Source organism: Lactuca saligna, chromosome 2, assembly GCF_052625555.1.
Source record: "Lactuca saligna cultivar CGN05327 chromosome 2, ASM5262555v1, whole genome shotgun sequence".
NCBI classification, from domain to species: domain Eukaryota; kingdom Viridiplantae; phylum Streptophyta; class Magnoliopsida; order Asterales; family Asteraceae; genus Lactuca; species Lactuca saligna.
This window is the reverse complement of record NC_136418.1, coordinates 8,561,753-8,583,118: the sequence shown is the minus strand read 5'-3', so window position 1 is coordinate 8,583,118 and position 21,366 is coordinate 8,561,753.

The window sequence follows — 21,366 nt, the reverse complement described above, 5'->3', positions numbered from 1 at the left end:
AGTGCAACACATCACATAAATAGCATACAATAACTCTGTCACATAACTCCAATTACCACTCAAGGTAAAAGATAGTGAGAAGACTCACCTGAAAGCAATAAGCAGTTATCTTTACACTTGAATCTCGAACTCGCCACCGCCTAACACATAAGGCTAATATCCCTAATTAAACCAACAATTTCTCTTTCCCTCTCTAATCGGGTAGTGGGTAAAAGACCATTTTACCCCTCTATGATCTTCATTACTTATGTTGACCGAAACCCCAAAGTCAACAGAAGTCAACTCAAGTCAATGGTCAACTCTGACCACACTCGTCGAGTGCACAAGAGTGATTCGGCGAGTCCATGTGTGTCTTCTGACTCCTCCAAGGCCTCACCCGACTCGTCGAGTGAACCTTCCACTCGACGGGTCTCCACTGGATTCGAATCCCAGGGCAACCCGACTCGACTCATCGATTCTTCCCACAGACCTCTAAATAAGTTTCTCAGGGTGTAGTAGCCGCGGATGAAGGCCATAAGGACCTCTAAATAGGTTCCAAACCCGAGAAATTAGGGTTTCTCTACCCAGCACCTACTTGACAAGTCCCTTCTCTAACTCGTCGAGTCCACTCATTAAATCCGCGTGAAAAACCCGTCTTGACTCGGCGAGTTGGATCCTCAACTCTTCGACTCTCTCCTTTAATCAAAAGATTAAACTGCACAATATTAACCCTGAAAATTTGGATGTTATAGCTACAATCTTCCTCTTCAGATCTATGTGCTCTTCAATTAAAGGTTGCATAAACTAATTCCAAACTTGAGTTAATCTTTGTAAAGCTATCTGGTTCAAATGAGAGGTCACCTGAACCAGAGGGGGAAAGGTCAAGAAGAATAGATCAAGTCAGTTTCCTATCATACACCAAATTCCAGACTCACCAAATGAGTTTGAGAAAAGGAGATATGAGAAAATACAGTCACCTGAAAAAATCGATGTTGATGCACGATTATAGGCCCAACAGAATAGAGCCATGTTAGCTGAGAAAGAAAAGGAGCTCATTCATCAACAAGGGATCAAAGATCCATCTCTAAAAGTTCCAAGAAGGAAAGATTTCCACTTCTCTAAACCTGTCATCATATCGGAACCAACCACTCAGTTAAAGCTTTCTCACAGTGATCCTAACGATAAGGGAAAGAAGAAGATTATCTTCAACTCTAAAAAGGAACTAGATAAAGAAACTCAAATGCAGATAGATGAAGAGTTATCTAAGCAACTGAAGGCTAAGGAATTAAAGTCTAAACAAGAGATGATTTGAAAAAAGAAATCTCCAGAGATCTCAATTGAAGAAAGGCGTACATGGCATGATAAACAATTTAGAGTGTCTTCATCTAAAAGAACTATCTTCGTCAACCCTAATAAAGATTCCTATCAAAAGGTAAAGGTCATCAAGCCCACAAATTCCTTCATACCTCACTAAAGAAAACCGGGATATTCCTACACCCCCGAATGTTATGATGTTTAACTTATGGCCAAGTACAATTTATCCAGCTGAGGTTGATTTAGACATTGAAGACCTACAGAAATGATTCAATCTGAAGAAACCAATTCAAGTTGTCCCAGTATGGTTAAAATTCAATATTGCTTCAATCAACAAGATTAACATACGAAAATTTAGAAAAATACCATATGCATTCTTTCAAGGAAAAAGGACAGACAACTCTGAGTTCATCTTTTCTGAAGTTTATTTCCCTAGAATAAACCAAGCTAATATCAGATCACTAATCATTTGGTTCAAACAAAGGGTGAGTACAGATAAAACTTATGCAGATGTTCTATAACGCCTAAGGAAATATGTGCTTGACATGGTTATTGATTTCAGTGTTGACTGGGAGATCAGACAGCTAGGTGAAAAGGAAGCTTAGGAACCAAATGTGAATCTGAATATGGAGAATGAGTTGCCTGGGAACATTCTAAAGAAAGCACATAAAGGTGTTGTATTCTCTTCTAAAGGTCGACTAAAATTCATGAGAATCTTCCAAAAACATATAGTATCTTCTGAATTCATTGAAGGCATCATCGGTTTATTGAAGAGAATAGGAGATCAAGAAGAATCGATGAGAGTGAAGATCGTTGAAGAACTTACATGGTTTTTGACTTTCCGGCAATGGTTAATAAACTTGAGAAACAAAGTTTAGATTATGTTTTTTTTTTGTTTTGTTTGTTTTTTCGAACATGTAGATGATCTTTTTGCTACTGGTAACTTATCATATTGCTAAAATTTATCTTGCGTGTTATTACTTTTATTTCTACTTTTATTTTTAATCATTATTTTAGTAACCATCACATAGGGGGAAACTGTTGGAAAATATTTATATGTGATTGTAACTTGAAATAAGTTGACTCCTTTTATATGTCTCTCTAACAAACATTATCATAATGTTTCAGGTTGGAAAGATGTTGAAGATTCAACAAGTGTTTGAAGAATCGGATGCTGGAGCACTTTAAGCTTACAGGGAGCACCTGCTGTTGACATGGACCACTTGCTGAAAGCTAGTTGGATCATCATGATCTCAGATGGCATATATAGATCATATATGGATCATCAAGACACTGATGGATGATTTGGAATAGTGATGGCCCATCAGAAACATTGTTGACTCATCCACAACTCTTTGGCTTAACAAGAGTTGATGGCTCAAGAAGAACACTTGGTGGCTCAGCTCAAGTCAATGGATCAACATGATCACATTGATGACTCAACAAGACTGCACATGGCACATCATGTACGATGAAGGCACATTCAAATGCTCAAAGGAACATGAATTTCGTCCATGGTCCATGATGAACATGTGGTGGTACATCTTCAAGTTCAAGACACAATCCAGCATTCAAGAAACTACTCAACATGATCAACAACACTTCTGGAAGTTGATGACATCTATGAAGATAGTTGATGACTACTCAACACTTTTTCAATATTGATCAAGAAGTTTCAAGAATTATGAAGACTCATAACTTGGATGGAACCCTAACAGAATTGGAATATTCTATCCATTCTCCGTTAAGTAGGGCAAAGGTGCCAAATGATGACTTAGTCATGATGATGTGTCAACACCTGATTGGTCAAGCCATGTCATGGGCTTTTCCAAAGCCTATAAATAGGCCCCTTGGGATCCATTATAAAGTTGCTATTCCTTGCTTATTTCAGATCATTCTGCACAATTGATGTTTAGATTAGTCTTCAGAGAGCCATTTGAGTGTTTTAGCTTGTCTATCATTCAAACACTTGTAACTGAATCTTGATGAATATGAGACACTTTGAATCATTGATCTTGAACATATAAAAAACGTTTTTACCATTCACTTTGTGATTCACAACTCTTTATTTTCCTCATTACTTGCCACTTGACGATTCTGAAACTCTATTTCAATATTTTCAACACTTGGACCACTCTAGTCTAGGTTTACTAAATTTTTCTCATTTATTCATACACTTCAACTGGGGAATCTCAAGGGGCTGTAATGGACCATGTGGATGTTGGTGCTCTGCCTTAACCTAGCAGTAGGTCAAGCACCTCTCAACTACCCAGGCAACATCCCTCTTCATACTGGGCCACTAATAGTCTTTTTTCATGTCTAAATACATCTTAGTATCCCCAGGATGGATCAAGAACCTGAATCTATGCGCCTCCTCCATCAGTATACCTTGAGCTCCGCCCATATAGGGCACCAAAATCCTCCCTCAAAAAGTCATAATCGATCGACTATCTGTCAAAAACTCTAAAACCTGTCCAATCACTGGCTCCCTCTTGTGGTTCTCCAATCTCACAACCTCCGCCTGGGCCTCTCGGATGGTATCTAAAACTGTAGTCATCATTTTCATCCTCATACACATTTCTCGAATTGGGGCACTCTCTGCTCGACGGCTTAGGGCATCGGCTACCACGTTATCCTTGCCCGGATGATATAGGATCTCAAAGTCATAATCTTTCACCACATCCAACCACCTCCTCTGATGCATATTCAGGTTGGACTAATCCTAGAGATACTTCACTCTCTTATGGTCCGTGTATATGGTACACCGAACCCCATATAAATAGTGGTGCCAGATCTTGAGGGCGAGCACCACCGCCCCCAACTCTAGATCTAGGGTGGGATACCTTGTCTAATGAGGCTTCAACTACCTTGATGCGTATGATATTATGTGTCCACCCTGCATTAGCACCGCACCCAACCCAGATATAGATGCATCACAGTAAACCACAAAGTCCTCCATTCCCTCCGTGATGGCTAACACTGGGGATTCTCACAATCCTTGGCGAAGAGTCTCGAATGAGGTCTGCTGCTCGGGACCCCAAGATAAAAGCAACGCCCTTCCGAGTCAACCTGGTTAGGGGATGACAATCTTGGAGAAATCCCTGATAAATCTCCGATAGTATCTTGCCAACCCTAGAAAAATCCTGATCTCGGTGGGGGATCTTGGAACCTCCCATCTCATAAATGCCTTAATCTTGGCCGGATCAACCAAAATCCCATTCTAATCAACGAGGTGTCCTAAGAGTTGAACCTCTCGTAACCAGAAATCACACTTAGAGAATTTGGCGAAAAGCCTCTTCGATCTCAATACACCCAGAATCTCTCTCAAATGCTCCCATGTTGCTCTCTGGATCTCGAATACACCAAAATATCATCGATGAACATGATCACTGATTGATCCAACATAGGCCTGCACACCCGGTTCATGAGATCCATGAACGTTGTCGGTGCATTGGTGAGCCAAAAAAGCATCACCACAAACTTGTAATGCCCATAACGAGTCCTAAAGTCCGTCTTCTATATATCCTCCTCGCGGACCCTCATCTAATGATATCCAAACCTCAAGTCAATATTGGAAAACCAGGACCCCCATCCAACTGATCAAACAAATTGTCGATCCTCAGCAACGAATAACGATTCTTGACGGTCAGCTTGTTCAACTCCTAGTAATCAATGCATATCCGGTTCGAACCATCCTTTTTGTTGAAAAAAAGGATTGGCTCTCCCCACGGTGAGCTACCCGGTCAAATAAAACCTTTCCTCAACAGCTCCTGAAGTTGCGAACATAACTCCTGAATCTCGGGTGGTGCAAGGCGATAAGGTGCCTTGGCAATAGGCACCGCTCCCAGAACCAAATCAATCCGGAATTCCACCTGCCTCTCAGGAGGCACACACGATAACTCCTCGAGAAAAACATCCGGAAAGACACTCACTATCGGAACCTCATTGATAGAACTTGATCTCTAGGAATCAACTCACCTATCCATCACATACGCTACAAAACTCCTGCAACCCTGTAGTAGACTCTGTCTCGCTCTGGCGGCCGATCAAAATTCTGACCCACCTCAGGTACCCTCTCCATATATTGTAAGCACTCCCCTACTAGGGTCTCGTATGGTCACCAACTTAGGCTCGCAATTGATCGTTGCTCCGAATCGACTCAACCAGCCCATGCCCACAATGAAACAGACATCCCCCATCGCAATTGGTACCAAATCTATAGGAAACTCAATTACAAAAATCTCAAGTGCGCATCTCCGGATCACATCAATCGCAAACACCGCATGCTCATCGGCTATAGAGACTCTCAGAGGTTGACTCAGCGCCTCTCGTTGGATACTGATGTGACAACTATATGTTAATGATACGAAGAATCGACTCGCACCCGAGTCAAATAGCACCAAAGCAGGTACAGAACTCACAAGAAAAGTACATATGCATAACACAATATAAGCACAAAATAACTCAATTAAAATATATAAAATAACACATACCGGCCACCACATCAGCTATTGCACAGACCTCCTATGTTGTCAGCAGGAAAGTTCTCCCGTGAGCCTTCGGTACCTCGATCTTCACTGGCCGGCTCTCTGTAGCTCGTGTAGTAGCAGGGGAAAATCCCTGTAGCAGCTGTGGGCACTCGGCCTTCCGATAGCCAGTCAGGTTGCAGTGGAAACAAAATGCAAACCCCTTGGGGAAATCTCTTGCGATATGCCCCTCATTACCACACTTATAGAAAACACCAGCTCGACACCCCCCCCCCCCCCATGACTCTTGCCGCACTTTCCACAAGTGCAGCCCTTTTGGCTTCCAGATCTCAAATCAGTAGGCTTTTACCGCTTGGCTGCTGGCTGAGACTGTGTCGGTTTCCTAACCCTCCCCTGAGACTCCGCCTCCTCTCTGGCATGAGTCTCCAGCTTAATCTCCCTCTTCCGAGCATTTTCCTTGAGCTCAACAAACGTTTGGTATGTCGAGTTTTCCACGAACTCACAAATATCCCTCCTCAGTATACTTAAATATCAACTCATATGTGCCTGCTCAGTAGACTTGTACTCAGGGCAGGACATCGCTCTCTCATGGAACATCCTTGTAATCACGATCACCGACTCTGTCCTCTACTTGAGGGATAAGAACTCCTGGACCAACCATTCCCTCTTCACTAGGGGAACATACTTATTTCGAAATAGAATAGTAAACCTCTCCCAAGACACTACAGTGAGCTCTGTTGAAATGTAGCTGGCTGTCATAAACTTCCACCAATCCTTCACCCCTAAACGAAGCTGGTTCAACACAAACCGTACCCTCAAATGTTTCGGACAGGAAGAATTGTACAAACACCCCTCAATGTCAGAGATCCATCCCATTGCGGAAATCAGGTCCTGAGTCTTGTCGAACTCTAGTGGTTTCATGTTCCTGAACTCTCGGTTCAGCAATGAGTCACCCGCTTGTGGCCTGGTAGCTATGACAATTGCGGTGGCGGCAACAGCAGCCGCTTCAGTAACCGTAGTGTAATGCTCATCAAACTTCTCAATCAAGGTGTTATTAATACACCTAAACATCTCCGGGATGGCCTCTCGGATAGTTGTGACCACCTCCTCGTGAGTCATCATGCAAATCACATCATCGCTAACTCCACTGCTCTCAGGGTTGTGGGGTGTACCCACCATGATGTCTCTGAAACACAACATAAAGTAATCAGATACTTTGTCAAGTATACTCACGCTCGATCACTCCCCCTACTTGTTCCTTAGCATCCCGAGGATACTTACTTGGACTGCTCACCGACTCGGTGCTTCCAGTAGTACGGGCCCAATACTACCTTGCACACCGCATTTGTAGTACACCCAAGTCCTCCTCCTAGGATTCCAGATCGCAAGTACTCTATATCTCGCTAAACATAGGCTACTCTCATAAGCTTACTTCGACTACATACTCATACTCAAAGCAAATCACATGTAGCAGTAACTCCTAGGCTAAGGCATCACAAATCAGGCCACTCTAGTCCTAAAATATGTAGTACGTAGCCTACTCTCTAGCATGCATAACGTATCTTATAATATCTTATAAATATCTCATAACGCTGAAAGTAAGGGTATTTTGGAAAAATCACCGTTCGGGAGTTGGCTGATTGTACACACTATTGTTTCTTGTTTTTCTCTTAAAAACTCTTACTCATTCTATAAAAATCGTTTCTCTTGAAAACATTTCTCAAATCCTCAGTTTGAGTCCAGACATACCTGAAGGTGCATCCGAATCCCTTAAACAGAGGCTCTGATACCAACTTGTAATGACGTAATTTTTTCAACCAAAATTATCATTTTTTTTAAAACACATAAAACTCATATATTATATTTCATGAAATCATAAGTGTCTCAATGTCAACATAAATGCATAACAAAGTAAAATCCCATAATCCTCAACATAATCTCCAACAGGTGTGTACAATCATGTCGGTGCCTTCCCGTGATCCTCAGAAGTACCTGAAACACATAACACATAACACGGTAAGCATAAAGCTTAGTGAGTTCTGCAAAATACCACACATAAATAATTAGCCACTCGAGGCTATATCTTTGGAAGACCCTCCGGTCAATGTGTCTGAGTGGGACCCTCCTGTCCCACAGCTCGTTGGACCCTCTTGGTCTGGTGTAAGTGAGGACCCTCCGGCCTCATAGTTCATTGGACACTCCGATCCGGTCTAAGTATCACATAATATAGCATAAATATCATACCAAAAAATTCATAACTCAAGTAAGCACATACAACCCTCTGGTCACACATAAATACCACTCTAGGTAATGTATAGTGAAGAGACTCACCTCGAAGCAAGCAAGCTAATATACCACGTACATGAATCACCGATCCAGCCTTGGCCTAATACATCTACTCATTATCTCTAATTAGATCACAATTCTAATAAATTCATATTAACCCCTTTTAACTATTGGTAACGGTAAAAGACCATTTTACCCCTCCAAGATCCTAGTTACTCACATTTTGTCAAAACTCTAAAAGTAAATCGAAGTCAAACATGAGTCAACAGTCCATGTTGACCCAACTCTACGAGTGCATCAGGAGGACTCGTCGAGTCCCCTCATTCCCTCAGAGGCCTTATGAAAACCAACTGTACTCATCGAGTTGATCCGCTAACTCGACGACTTACAGCATGCGCAGACTTATCGGAACAAACCCTAAGCGACTCGTCGAGTCACCTCTTGGACTCGGTGAGTTCATCCACTCCATACTCACATTTAGAAAATTTTAGGGGAGATCTATCACTCCAAATACTAGATCTAGACTCCCTTGGCTCGAATGTCACGTAAAGCTTCGATCTTTATGTTCATGCATGGCATATTTGCTCCATAATTCCATTAAAATCTCCAAGAAAGGTTAAATGCACATGAGTTTGCCTCTAGCTCAATAAAGATCAAATCTTTGGACCCTCAAGTCCTTCTCTAGTCCAGATTTGAGGTTCCAACCTCAAGCCATGCTCAAATAACTCAAGGACACAAGATGATTGGAAGAAAACCCTAAAAACTCCCAAAATGAGATCTAACGAATATGTGCCCAAGATGCTAGCTTTTTACCTTTGAAAAGAAGGTAATGACAGAAGAATACAAGATCTACAAGCTTTCCTTGGTTGGATCCACCAAGCTCCTCCAATCCTTCCTCCAAAATACACAAGAATGCTCAAAATGGTCTCTTTCTCTCTCTCTCTCTCTCCCTCTCTCTCTCTCTCTCTCTCTTTCTCTCTCTCTCTCTCTCTCTCTATATATATATATATATATATATATATATATATATATATATATATATATATATATATATATACAATGAAAGGGGCAGGTTAGGGTCTCTCTATGAAGTGTGGCCGCACAAGGAGGCTATAAGTGCCTTTAAATAGGTCCCAAAACCGGGGATTTAGGATTTCTCATTCTAGTGCCTACTCGGTGAGTCTACTTTCGGACTCGTCGAGTAGATCATTAAACTTACGTGGACATACTCGCTTCTACTCGGTGATTTATAGAAACAACTCGTCGAGTAGATCAACGATCCTCGAAAAAAATAATTAAACAATATACTCGGATATCTAGATGTTACATCTATAGTGGATGGTCCACAAAGATCAATATGTAGAAGCTCTAATGGTTCTAAGATTGATTTTTCGATGATAACAGGATGACCCTTCTTCAATTGCTTTGCACACTCACAAGCATCACATAAATGATCATTTTCAAATTTGAGAAGAGGTAAACCTTTCACCATTTCACCGATTACGTGATCATTTGTGATAACCCGAAATTTTTTTCTGTACAACCATTCACTTCAATAGGAGTCAAAACGGATTCTGCTAACTTTCGAACATTTTGGGATAAGTTTAAGTATTTTAATGTTAGTACATCAAGAGATATCAGGAGAGAGGATACCCTAGGGTTTATTATGTAGCAATAAGTGCCCAAAACTTCAAGAGTTTGGAGTTTACGGTCCAAAATGGTATTGGGACTGTAAACCCTAAAGGATATATAAGTAAAACTTAGCCATTTTTAGTGCATTTCTTCCATTTCAACTAGAGAAAACCCGATTTCTCTCCCAAGGATCTTCAATCGTTCGCCCCCAATTGTAAGTACTTCAAACCTAGAGTGTATTAAACTATATTACATCCCTAGATATCATTGAAATCATCCAAATATCTCAAAGGAAAAGGTGTTTACGGCCCAAGATCCTCTTGGACCGTAAACACCAAAAATGTAGCCAAAAGTGTGCCCTATGTCCCTATAAACCTTGGAATCAAACCTAGAACCTTCACTTAATGTTTTTAGCACATAAAAGTCACCAAAATACCCATTTATATGTGTTTACGGTTTGGGAAACCTCCCAAAACAGTAAACACCCCAAATGCATGTTTTGATGCCCCAAATTCCTTCCTTAAGCCTAGAAGCTAGCCTAGACCTTTACCTTGAAGTGTTTAAGACTTGAAAACATCATTTGACCATAAACCATTTGGGTTTACGACCATAAACCCAAAGTTAAAAGTTCCAAAAACCGTAAACCCCATAAAGGGGTGATATGTTGCCCTAAACACTTCCTAAGGCTCAACCATGTAGTAGGATTGCTTAGTATGACTTGGAAGGCTTCAAAACTAAAAATGGTCAAAGAGTAATGAGTTTACGATGGTAAACTCATGCGTTTACGACCGTAAACTCAATGAGTGATGGTTACCAGACCTTAAACTCATGATTTGGTCATTCCACTTTGCTTTAATGATTCACATGTGATTCATACACTAAATCAAGGTGTTTTCTAGTCTCGGAAGGTGTTTCCTTTCATATAGTTGTTTATAAACACTATATTCATGTCAATATGTGTCCCTATATGTCATTTATTACTTGTTGTGTCTCGGGACTTCATTCGTGGAACTTCTCATCTTTACACGTGTACCCGATTGAATCACCCACATCAGGTGAGTTCATACACCATAATGAAACTTTTAACTGTTTTAAAATGTTTTCGGGGGGGGGGGGGGGGGGGATACAAGTTGAACACAATGATAATTTTGTAAATGTTTGTTTTTAAACATCTTTCAAAATGTTACTTATGTTAATTATAAGTTGTCAATACAATTCAAAACTCTTTAAAGTTATGCTACTTTATAGTTACACAAAACTCCATTTTTAAAGTACAAGCATAGCTTAGTAGATAAATGAGTCTTTTCAATAACAGTACAGGTAGAACATTAGTAAACTATAACAGGCATAGTTTAGGAGAATACTGATCATTAGTTCTAGTACAACGAAGCACACAAAGAGTCAGTTCATCCAAGAATCAAACACACAAACAATATCATACAGAACATGTAGTAAAGGGTTACAGAACAAAACAGAACATAAGAAACAAGTTAGCTTGCTATAGCATGAGAACACACAAACAGGATCTAATTATACCAATGAATCACTGACTCATTGTTTTAAAGAAAAGGTGATAGTTATATTGGGTATACATGATCATATAACTTTAATGTGAATTACAGGGATTGCAAGAAATTGAGGGGGTCGCCTTTGGTTCCCTTAATCTCTTGACAGGGAGAGCGTTTAGTAGGGGTTCTAGCCTTCACATTATGACCGTAATAAAACAAATATGTTTTTTAGGTTATTTACTACATTCGTATGTCATTATAAACGACATATGTGTACTTACTTTCCCATTACTTTCATAAAGTGACAGTACCACTTGAAAGTTGAACTATTTTCTAGTCAAGATAGTTATAAACTAGGGAATTATACTTTTTACAAATCGACAAAGGAAAAGTCGGGTCTAGCACAGAACAGAAGATGCCTTGGTAGAAGGCTAAGATTAAAGGATGGGACCATAATGCTAGACTTATGATTCCTTAATCTATACATCACAGGACACATATATATCAATAGGTTCCAACAACTAATAGGATGTGTGCTCTTCTCTTCATGTCTTGTCGTCGTTGGGTTGGGGGCTTGGAACAAGTTCACTCAATCTATTATCTACCCGATCCTATATATATTTATGCTTAGTATACATTAAGTCATCATAAAGGTACTAGGTATGGATCAGGATATAGGATAAAGAGTCGAAGCACAATTTTTCTAGTACAAAACTTACTTTTCAAATTTAGTACTTTGGGAATACAAACTAGAGATTTCTCAGATAAGGGTTTAATCCATTTTATTAAGTCAGTACAATTCTAAAAGACTGTAACAACGTAAATTTTCAAAACAATTTTTCATTTTTGCAAATATCATAAACCATCATTTAATATTCTGAAATCACATGTGTGACAAATTTCATTGTAACAAAATACATCCCATGATCATAAAACAGTTTCTTCATTAGTGTGTACAAATCACATCGGCGCCTTCCCACGGTCCTCGCTAGTACCTGAAACACATAACACAACAACCGTAAGCATAAATGTTTAGTGAGTTCCCCAAAATACTACTTACGCACATACGCCTTTCCAGGCCCTGACCTTCCGGTCCATGTGTCTCAGGGGACTTCCGTCCCGACTCGGTAAACCTTCCGGTCCTACCTGCATCAACCTTACGGTCCACATCACAACGCCTTTCGGCCCATAACATATATGCCTTTCGGCCCATAACAAGCATAGCATACATAGCACATACAAATGATTAACTTATCAAATACAATGCATACCACTCATAACATATCCGACCTTCCGGTCACACAATAAAACCCTTCCGGGTATAGTATATTAAGAAAACTCACCTAGTGGAAACTCTAGAATCTCACGTGCTCGCTATCTCTGAATCCCAAACGAAGACTCAAACTCGCCTAATCATAACGAATATCATTTTAATTAATATAGACTTCCACAACTAGACTTTACCCCTTATTATCATTCCTCAGAGGGGTAAAAGACCATTTTACCCTTCCTTGACTCAAAGTCCACATGTTGACCAAAACCCTAAAAGTCAACATCTTCAGTACGTGGGGCGTACAAACTGATGTACACGGGGCGTACATTGCCAACCCAAAAGTCGGGGTCTCCACCCAGTACGTTGCGCGTACTGGGAGTTACGCCCAGCGTAATAGTCATATCTAAACACTCTTCATTTCTGGTCTTAATCGGTTAAGCCACTTCTTCAACTTTTAGATCCGGATTTATTTAAGCATCATTACTCATAAAGTCGAAACCTTTAAGCCTTGGCATGGTTGTAAAGGCTCCTAACTCCTTAACATCTTTCTATTTCAACTCAAGGATCTAGATCTCATGCATGGTTAATCATTCACGTCCAAGATTACATTTTTATGAATCTACAACTCAAATGGACCAGAAATATGATGGATCTAAGCTAATGAAGACTACTTGCTCATAAAGTCTCCACCTTTGGGACCAAAACCCTAGAAAATGGTCCATAAAGCATACCACAACAACTACAAGTCAAGATCTGAACTTTTTACCTTAGAATGAAGCTCCAACCTATGCTAAACTCGGATCTACACTTGAACACGAACTTCTAGCCTCTACAATGGACTCCTCTTCTCCTTTGCTACCTTGAAAAGACACCACCAAGCTCAGAACACTCACAAATGAGCTTGGAACGAAGGAACACTCTCTTAGGGTTTCTTTCTGAGGGATGGTGGCTGAGGAACCAAGCCATCTCATTCCTTTTATAGCCAACCACGAAAATTAGGGTTTTTGGGTCTGGACCAATTACACCCAGCGTAATATTGGGTACGCCCAGCGTACACGAGGGAGGATGCGTATAAATGAAGCGCGCGAGTACGCGCAACGTACTCCTTGTACGCCCAGCGTACTCGCCCAACATAAAAGCCCTAATATGACAACAAATTAAAGATGAAGGGCTAAATAAAAGGGTACTTGGATTTCGGGCTGTTACAATTCTCCCCCACTAGAACCAGACTTCGTCCCCGAAGACTTACACTGGAAACAATTCCGGATACTGCTCCCGCATCTCATACTCGGACTCCCATGTCAGCTCGGACCCCTCCGATGTTGCCACTGCACTTGCACCAAGCGTACTTCCTTGTTCCTCAAAACCTTAACTTTTCGATCCCTAATTGCCACTGGTCTCTCAAGATAATTCAGGCCTGCATCCACCTGAATATCATCTAATGGCACCACTGCCGACTCTTCGGCAATACATTTCCTCAACTGCGACACATGAAAGGTTTCGTGGATCTTACCCAACTCAGCAGGTAGATCCAAATGATAGGCTACCCTGCCTACCCTAGCGATTACCATGAAAGGTCCAATATCTCGAGGTCCCAACCTACCCCTCTTCCTGAATCGTATCACTCCTTTCCAAGGAGAGACCTTTAAGAGCACAAGGTCACCAACCTAAAACTCAAGCTCGGACCGATGCCTGTCCGCATAACTCTTCTGGCGACTCTGAGCGGTCAACAATCTCTGCCTAACCTGCTATATCTGCTCGGTCTTCTGAAGTACAATCTTCGTACTACCCATTACCCATTGCCCCACCTCTCCCCAGCAGATGGGGGTGCGACACCTCCTCCCATACAACAGCTCAAAGGGTGGCATACCAATGCTCGAATGATGGCTGTTGTTGTACGAAAAATCTGCTAAGGGTAAATAGGTGTCCCAACTTCCTCCGAAATCAAGAAAACACGCTCGGAGCATATCCTCAAGCGTCTGAATCGTCCGCTCGCTCTGTCCGTCCGTCTGCGGGTGGTATGCGGTACTGAAATGCAACCTCGTACCCAACTCCTCATGAAACTTCTTCCAAAACCTGGAAGTAAATCGTACGTCTCAATCTGAAACGATCGACATCGGAACCCTGTGCCGTGATACCACCTCTCTCACATATAACTCTGCCAACTTCTCCGTATAAGAGCTCTCACTAATAGCTAGAAAATGAGCGCTCTTCGTCAATCTATCCACAATCACCCAAATTGCATTGACCCCTCTCGCAGTCCTTGGCAATTTGGTAATAAAATCCATGGTAATCTGTTCCCACTTCCACTCGGGAATCTCGAGCGGCTGCAACTTACCATGCGGACGCTGGTGCTCGGCCTTAACTTGACGACAAGTCAGGCACCTCTCCACGAACCATGCGACATCCCTCTTCATACAGGGCCACCAATACTCCTTCTTTAGCTCCAAATACATCTTAGTAGCCCCGGGATGGATCGATAATTTCGATCGATGCGCTTCTTCCATCAAAATAGTATGCGTACCGCCCACTAACGGTACCCAAATCCAACCCTGAAATGTCATAAGTCCCCGAACATCAGTAACGAATTCCGATACATGCCCGACAACCCGCTCCCTCTATCGGTTTTCTGGTCTCGCAGCCTCAGCCTGGGCCCCTCGGATGGTGTCCAAAATCGACGTCATCACCGTTAACCTCATACAGACGTCTCGGATCGGGGCACTCTCCCCCCCTATGGCTCAATGCATCGGCTACGAAATTAGCCTTGCTCGGGTGGTATAGGATCTCACAATCATAATCCTTCACCACATCCAACCATCTCCTCTGACGCATATTCAGATTTGGCTGATCCATCAAGTACTTACTCTTGTGGTCCGTGTATATGGTACACCGAACCCCATAAAGATAGTGTTGCCAGATCTTGAGGGCAAACACCACAGCCCCCAGTTCCAGGTCGTGGGTGGGATATCTTGACTCATGAGGCTTCAGCTACCTCGATGCATAAGCTATAACGTGTCCCCTCTGCATAAGCACTGCCCCTAATCCAGATATAGATGAATCACAATATACCACAAAATCCTCCATCCCTTCCGGGAGTGCGAGCACTGGGGCCTCGCATAATTTCTGACGAAGGGTCTCGAATGAGGACTACTGCTCCGGACCCCATGAAAATGCAACACCATTCTGGGTCATCTTGGTAAGTGGCACGACGATCTTGGAGAAATTCCTGATAAACCTTCGATAATAGCCGGCCAATCCCAGAAAGCTCCTGATCTCAGTGGGCGATCTCAGCACTTCCCATCTCATCACCGCCTCGATCTTGGCCGGATCGACCAATATCCCCTTCTGGTAAACAAGGTTCCCTAGGAACTGGACCTCTCGTAACCAGAAACCACATTTGGAGAATTTGGCATACAACCTCTCCAATCTCAATACTCCAAGAATCTCCCTCAAATGTTCCTCATGCTGCTCCCTAGACCTCGAATATACCAAAATATCATCAATGAATACGATCACCGACCGATCCAACATCGGCCTGCACACCCTGTTCATACGATCCATGAACACAGTCAGGGCATTAGTGAGCCCAAAAGGCATCACCACAAACTCGTAATGCCCGTAACGAGTTCTGAAAGCAGTCTTCTGGATATCTTCATCCCGAACCCTCATATGATGATAACCCGACCTCAACTCTATCTTAGAGAACCAAGATGGCCCATGCAACTGATCGAACAGATCATCGATCCTAGGTAACGGATACCGGTTTTTAACCGTCAACTTGTTCAACTCCCGGTAATCGATGCACATCCGGTGTGAACCATCCTTTTTCTTGACAAAAAGAATCGCCGTTCCCCAAGGTGAGCTACTTGGTCGAATAAACCCCTTTCCCAACAGCTCCTGAAGCTGCGTGGACAACTCCTGCATTTCTGGTGGAGCGAGGCAATAAGGCGCCTTGGCGATGGGCGCCGCTCCCGGAACCAGATCGATACGGAACTCCACTTGCCTTTCCGGAGGCACGCCTGGTAGTTCTTCGGGAAACACATCCGAAAACTCGCACACTACTATAACCTCATCAACCGAATTTGGCCTCCCCACAGCCACTCGTGTGTCCATCACATAGGCTATGAATCCACTACAACCCTACTGCAAACTCTGTCTCACCCTGGCAGCCGAAAAAAACGCTTACCCACACCGGGTCCCCTCGCCATACACAGTTAGCACTCCCCCACTAGGGTCTCGTATAGTCACCAACTGTCTCTCACAGTCAATGACTGCTCTAAACTTACTCAACCAGTCCATGCCCACGATGACACATACATCTCCCATCGCTATAGCAACCAAATCTATAGGGAACTTGTCACCAAAAATCTCGAGCACACATCCTCGAATCACGTCAGTGGCGTATACCGCTTTCTCATCAGCTATGGAAACCCTCAGGGGCCGACTTATCACCTCCCAATCAATACCGATGTGCTGACTAAAAGCCAAAGACACAAAAGACCGACTCGCACCCGAGTCAAATAATACCAAGGCAGGTACATAATTCACAAGAAAAGTACCTACGCGTATCATAATATAAGCACAATATCTCAGCATAAAAGTAAATACATGAAAGAATACATACCAGCCATGACATCGGGCGTCGTGTGGACCTCCTCCGCAGTCAACTGAAAAGCTCTCCCACGAGACTTCGGAGCCTCGGCTTTCACCGGCCGAGTCTCGGTAACCCTAGCAGTAGGCGCAGATCCCTGGTGAAGCTAAGGACACTCAGCCTTCCGATGGCCGGTCTGCTTGCAATGGAAGCAAACCATAAATCCCTTGGGGCAATCCCTAGCGATATTCCCCTCCTTTCCACACTTGTAGCAAGCACCTGATCGGCAGGCCCACTCATGACCCTTGCCACACTTCCCGCAAGTGCGGCCCTTCTGACCTCCCGTCCTCGAATCGTCGGACTTGGTCTACTTGGCTGCCGGCTGGGACTGAGCCGACCGCCGATCCACCCGCTGAGACTCGGCCTCCTCCCTGGCCTGAGTCTCCAACTCGATCTCCCTCTTCCGGGTATTTGCCTGGAGCTCGGCAAAGGTCCGGTATGACGAGTTCGATACGAACTCCCGAATGTCCCTCCTCAGTGCACCCAAATATCGACTCATCCGAGCCTTCTCAGTGGACACTTGCTCAGGGCAGAACATCACCCTCTCATGAAACTTCCGGGTGATCACAGTAATTGAATCATTACCCTGCTTGAGGGTCAAGAACTCTTGAATCAACCGTTCCCTCTCCACCAGGGGAACATACTCGTCTCTGAACATAGTACTAAATCCTCTCCCAAGTCACGGCCGAAACCTCCGCAAGAGTGAAGTTCGCCGTCACGAACTTCCACCAATCCTTTGCTCCCAGGCGGAGCTGGTTCAAAGCAAACCGTACCCTCAGATGCTCCGGACATGAACATGTGTAGAAGCATCCCTCAATGTCAGCAATCCATCTCATCGTAGCGATCGGATCCTGCGTCCCGTCAAACTCGGGTGGCTTCGTGTTGCTAAACTCCTGGAATAGCAACGAGTCACCTCCCTGTGGTCTGGTAGCAGCCACAGCAGCGGTAGCTGCAGCGGCTATGGCCTCAGTCACCGCGGCATACCGCTCATCGAAAGTCTCCATCAGTGTGGTATTGATAGACCCCAACATTTCCGAAATCTTGACCCGGATCACTGCAGCCACCTCTTCGTGAATCATATGACGAAGCTCCTCATCACTCACACCGCTAGTCCCAGGTTTGTGGCGTGGCCCAACCATAATGCCTCTGAAATACAACATAAAAATATGAAAGACTCAATCGAGCATAATCGCACTCGATAACGCAACCCTACTCGGCCTCCGATACCCAAAGGATTCTTTCTTGGGTTGCCCACTGACCCGGTGTATTCAGTAGTACGTGCCCAATACTACCGACTACACCGCATCAGCATTCACCCCAAGTCCTCCTCCCTGGACCCCGGATCACGAGTACTCTATTCTTGCTATGCACTGGCTACCTACTCGCTCTCAAGGTATCTCATAGCAGCAAGTTCCCCTAGACTAAGGCATCACAAATCAGGCCATTCTAGTCCTAATATGAATACCTAGTCTACTATAGTAGGCATAACATATCATAACATATCTCATAACACTTATTGTAAGGGTATTTTGGGGATTTTACCATTCTGGCGCTGGCTGACCGTACACACTGCTTCTCCTTTGGTTATTACAAAATCTCTTATAAAATTTTCATGCTTTTATTAATTGAAAATCTTCCTCAAATCCTCGGTTTGAGTTTAGTTACACCCGTAGGTGCATCCGTATACCTCAAACCAAGGCTCTGATACCAACTTGTAACAACGTAAATTTTCAAAACAATTTTTCATTTTGCAAACATCATAAACCATCATTTAATATTCTGAAATCACATGTGTAACAAATGTCATTGTAACAAAATACATCCAATGATCATAAAACAGTTTCTTTGTCAGTGTGTACAAATCACGCCGGCGCCTTCCCACGGTCCTCGCTAGTACCTAAAACACATAACACAACAACTGTAAGCATAAATGCTTAGTGAGTTCCCCAAAATACTACTTACGCACATACGCCTTTCCAGGCCCTGACCTTCCGGTCCATGTGTCTTAGGGGAATTCCGTCCTGACTCGGTAAACCTTCTGCTCCTACCTGCGTCAACCTTACGGTCCACATCACAACGCCTTCCGGCCCATAACATATATGCCTTCCGGCCCATAACATAATGCCTTGCGGCTCATATCAAGCATATCATACATAGCACATACAAACGATTAACTTACCAAATACAATGCATACCACTCATAACATATCCGACCTTCCGGTCACACAACAAAACCCTTCCGGGTACAATATAGTGAGAAAACTCACCTCGTGGAAAGTCTAGAATCTCACGTGCTCACTATCTCTGAATCCCAAACGAAGACTCAACCTTGCCTAATCATAACGAATATCATTTTAATTAATATAGACTTCCACAACTAGACTTTACCCCTTATTATCATTCCTTAGAGGGGTAAAAGACCATTTTACCCTTCCTTGACTCAAAGTCCACATGTTGACCAAAACCCTAAATGTCAACAAAAGTCAACATCTTCAGTACGCGGGGAGTACAGACTGATGTACGCGGGGCGTACATCGCCAACCCAAAAGTCGCGGTCTCCACCCAGTACGTTGCGCGTACTAGGAGTTACGCCCAGCGTAATAGTCAGATCTAGACACTCCATTTCTGGTCTTAATCGGTTAAGCCACTTCTTCAACTTCTAGATTCGGCTTTATTTAAGCATCCTTACTCCTAAAGTCGAAACCTTTAAGCCTTGGCATGGCTGTAAAGGCTCCTACACTCCTTAACATCTTTCTATTTCAACTCAAGGATCTAGATCTCATGCATGGTTAATCATTCACGTCCAAGATTACATTTTTATGAATCTACAACTCAAATGGACCAGAAATATGATGGATCTAAGCTAATGGAGACTACTTGCTCATAAAGTCTCCACCTTTGGGACCAAAACCCTAGAAAATGGTCCATAAAGTATACCACAACAACTACAAGTCAAGATCCGAACTTTTTACCATAGAATGAAGCTCCAACCTTTGCTAAACTCGGATCTACACTTGAACACAACCTTCTAGCCTCTACAATGGACTCCTCTTCTCCTTTGCTACCTTGAAAAGACACCACCAAGCTTAGAACACTCACAAATGAGCTAGGAACGAAGGAACACTCTCTTAGGGTTTCTTTCTGAGGGATGGTGGCGGAGGAACCAAGCCATCTCATTCCTTTTATAGCCAACCACAAAAATTAGGGTTTTTGGGTCTGGACCAGTTACACCCAGCGTAACCTTGGGTACGCTGAACGTACTCGAGGGAGGATGCGTATAAATGAAGCGCGCGAGTACGCGCAGTGTACTCCTTGTACGCCCAGTGTACTCACCCAACATAAAAGCCTAAAATGACAACAAATTAAAGATGAAGGGCTAAATAAAAGGGTACCTGGATTTCGGGCTGTTACAAAGACCTTAGGTGAGTAACTCTATAATACCTTAGTTTATACACCATGTTTATATATAAAAATAATACCCGATAGGCAGTTAAATGTGTGTTTTCCACCTTACCTTTTGTTCCCCATTGGGTTGTGGGCTTAGGGCAGATTCACTCAATTAACTTTCTACCCGATATCAGATTATATATAGCAGTATAAACAAAGCTATTATAAAAGTAGTCACTGTGGTCGATATTTTACTATAAGAAATATAGGTTTTCTTAAAATGACTTTTCATTAGATATAAAGGAACCATTACAATTAACTCCATGAGTAACAAGTGATTACACTAGGGTTATTTATGACAATTATCTAACAACCAATGGAATGTGTGTTATCCGCCTTACTTTCTGTTCCCCGTTGGGTTGTGAGCTTAGGGCAGATGCGCACAATCGATTGTTTGTTTACTCTGAGTTATAAATAACTTGTAACCACTTAGTACCCATATAAAGTCTTGTAGTGTTATTTTACTTAACTTTCATTCAAGTAGGAAATATATGATTTTCTAGAGGAACGCGCGAACTTTTCAAAATAGAACTTACAGTACATCACTTTTACATATACATTTTCCACAACGCTTTACAGCTTACTCACATAACTAAAATCTTATGAACTCACCAGCTTAATTGCTGATCAACTCTTTCAAATAACTTGTATTCTCAGGAGGATATTAGACAGGTGCTCGTGCTGGGGATTCAGAAGATGGAGCATCATAGCTTCAAGTCTTGTTTTGTTATTTATGAATGAATTATATGTTCTGTGAACATACACATTGTAAACACTTTCTTTCTAAAT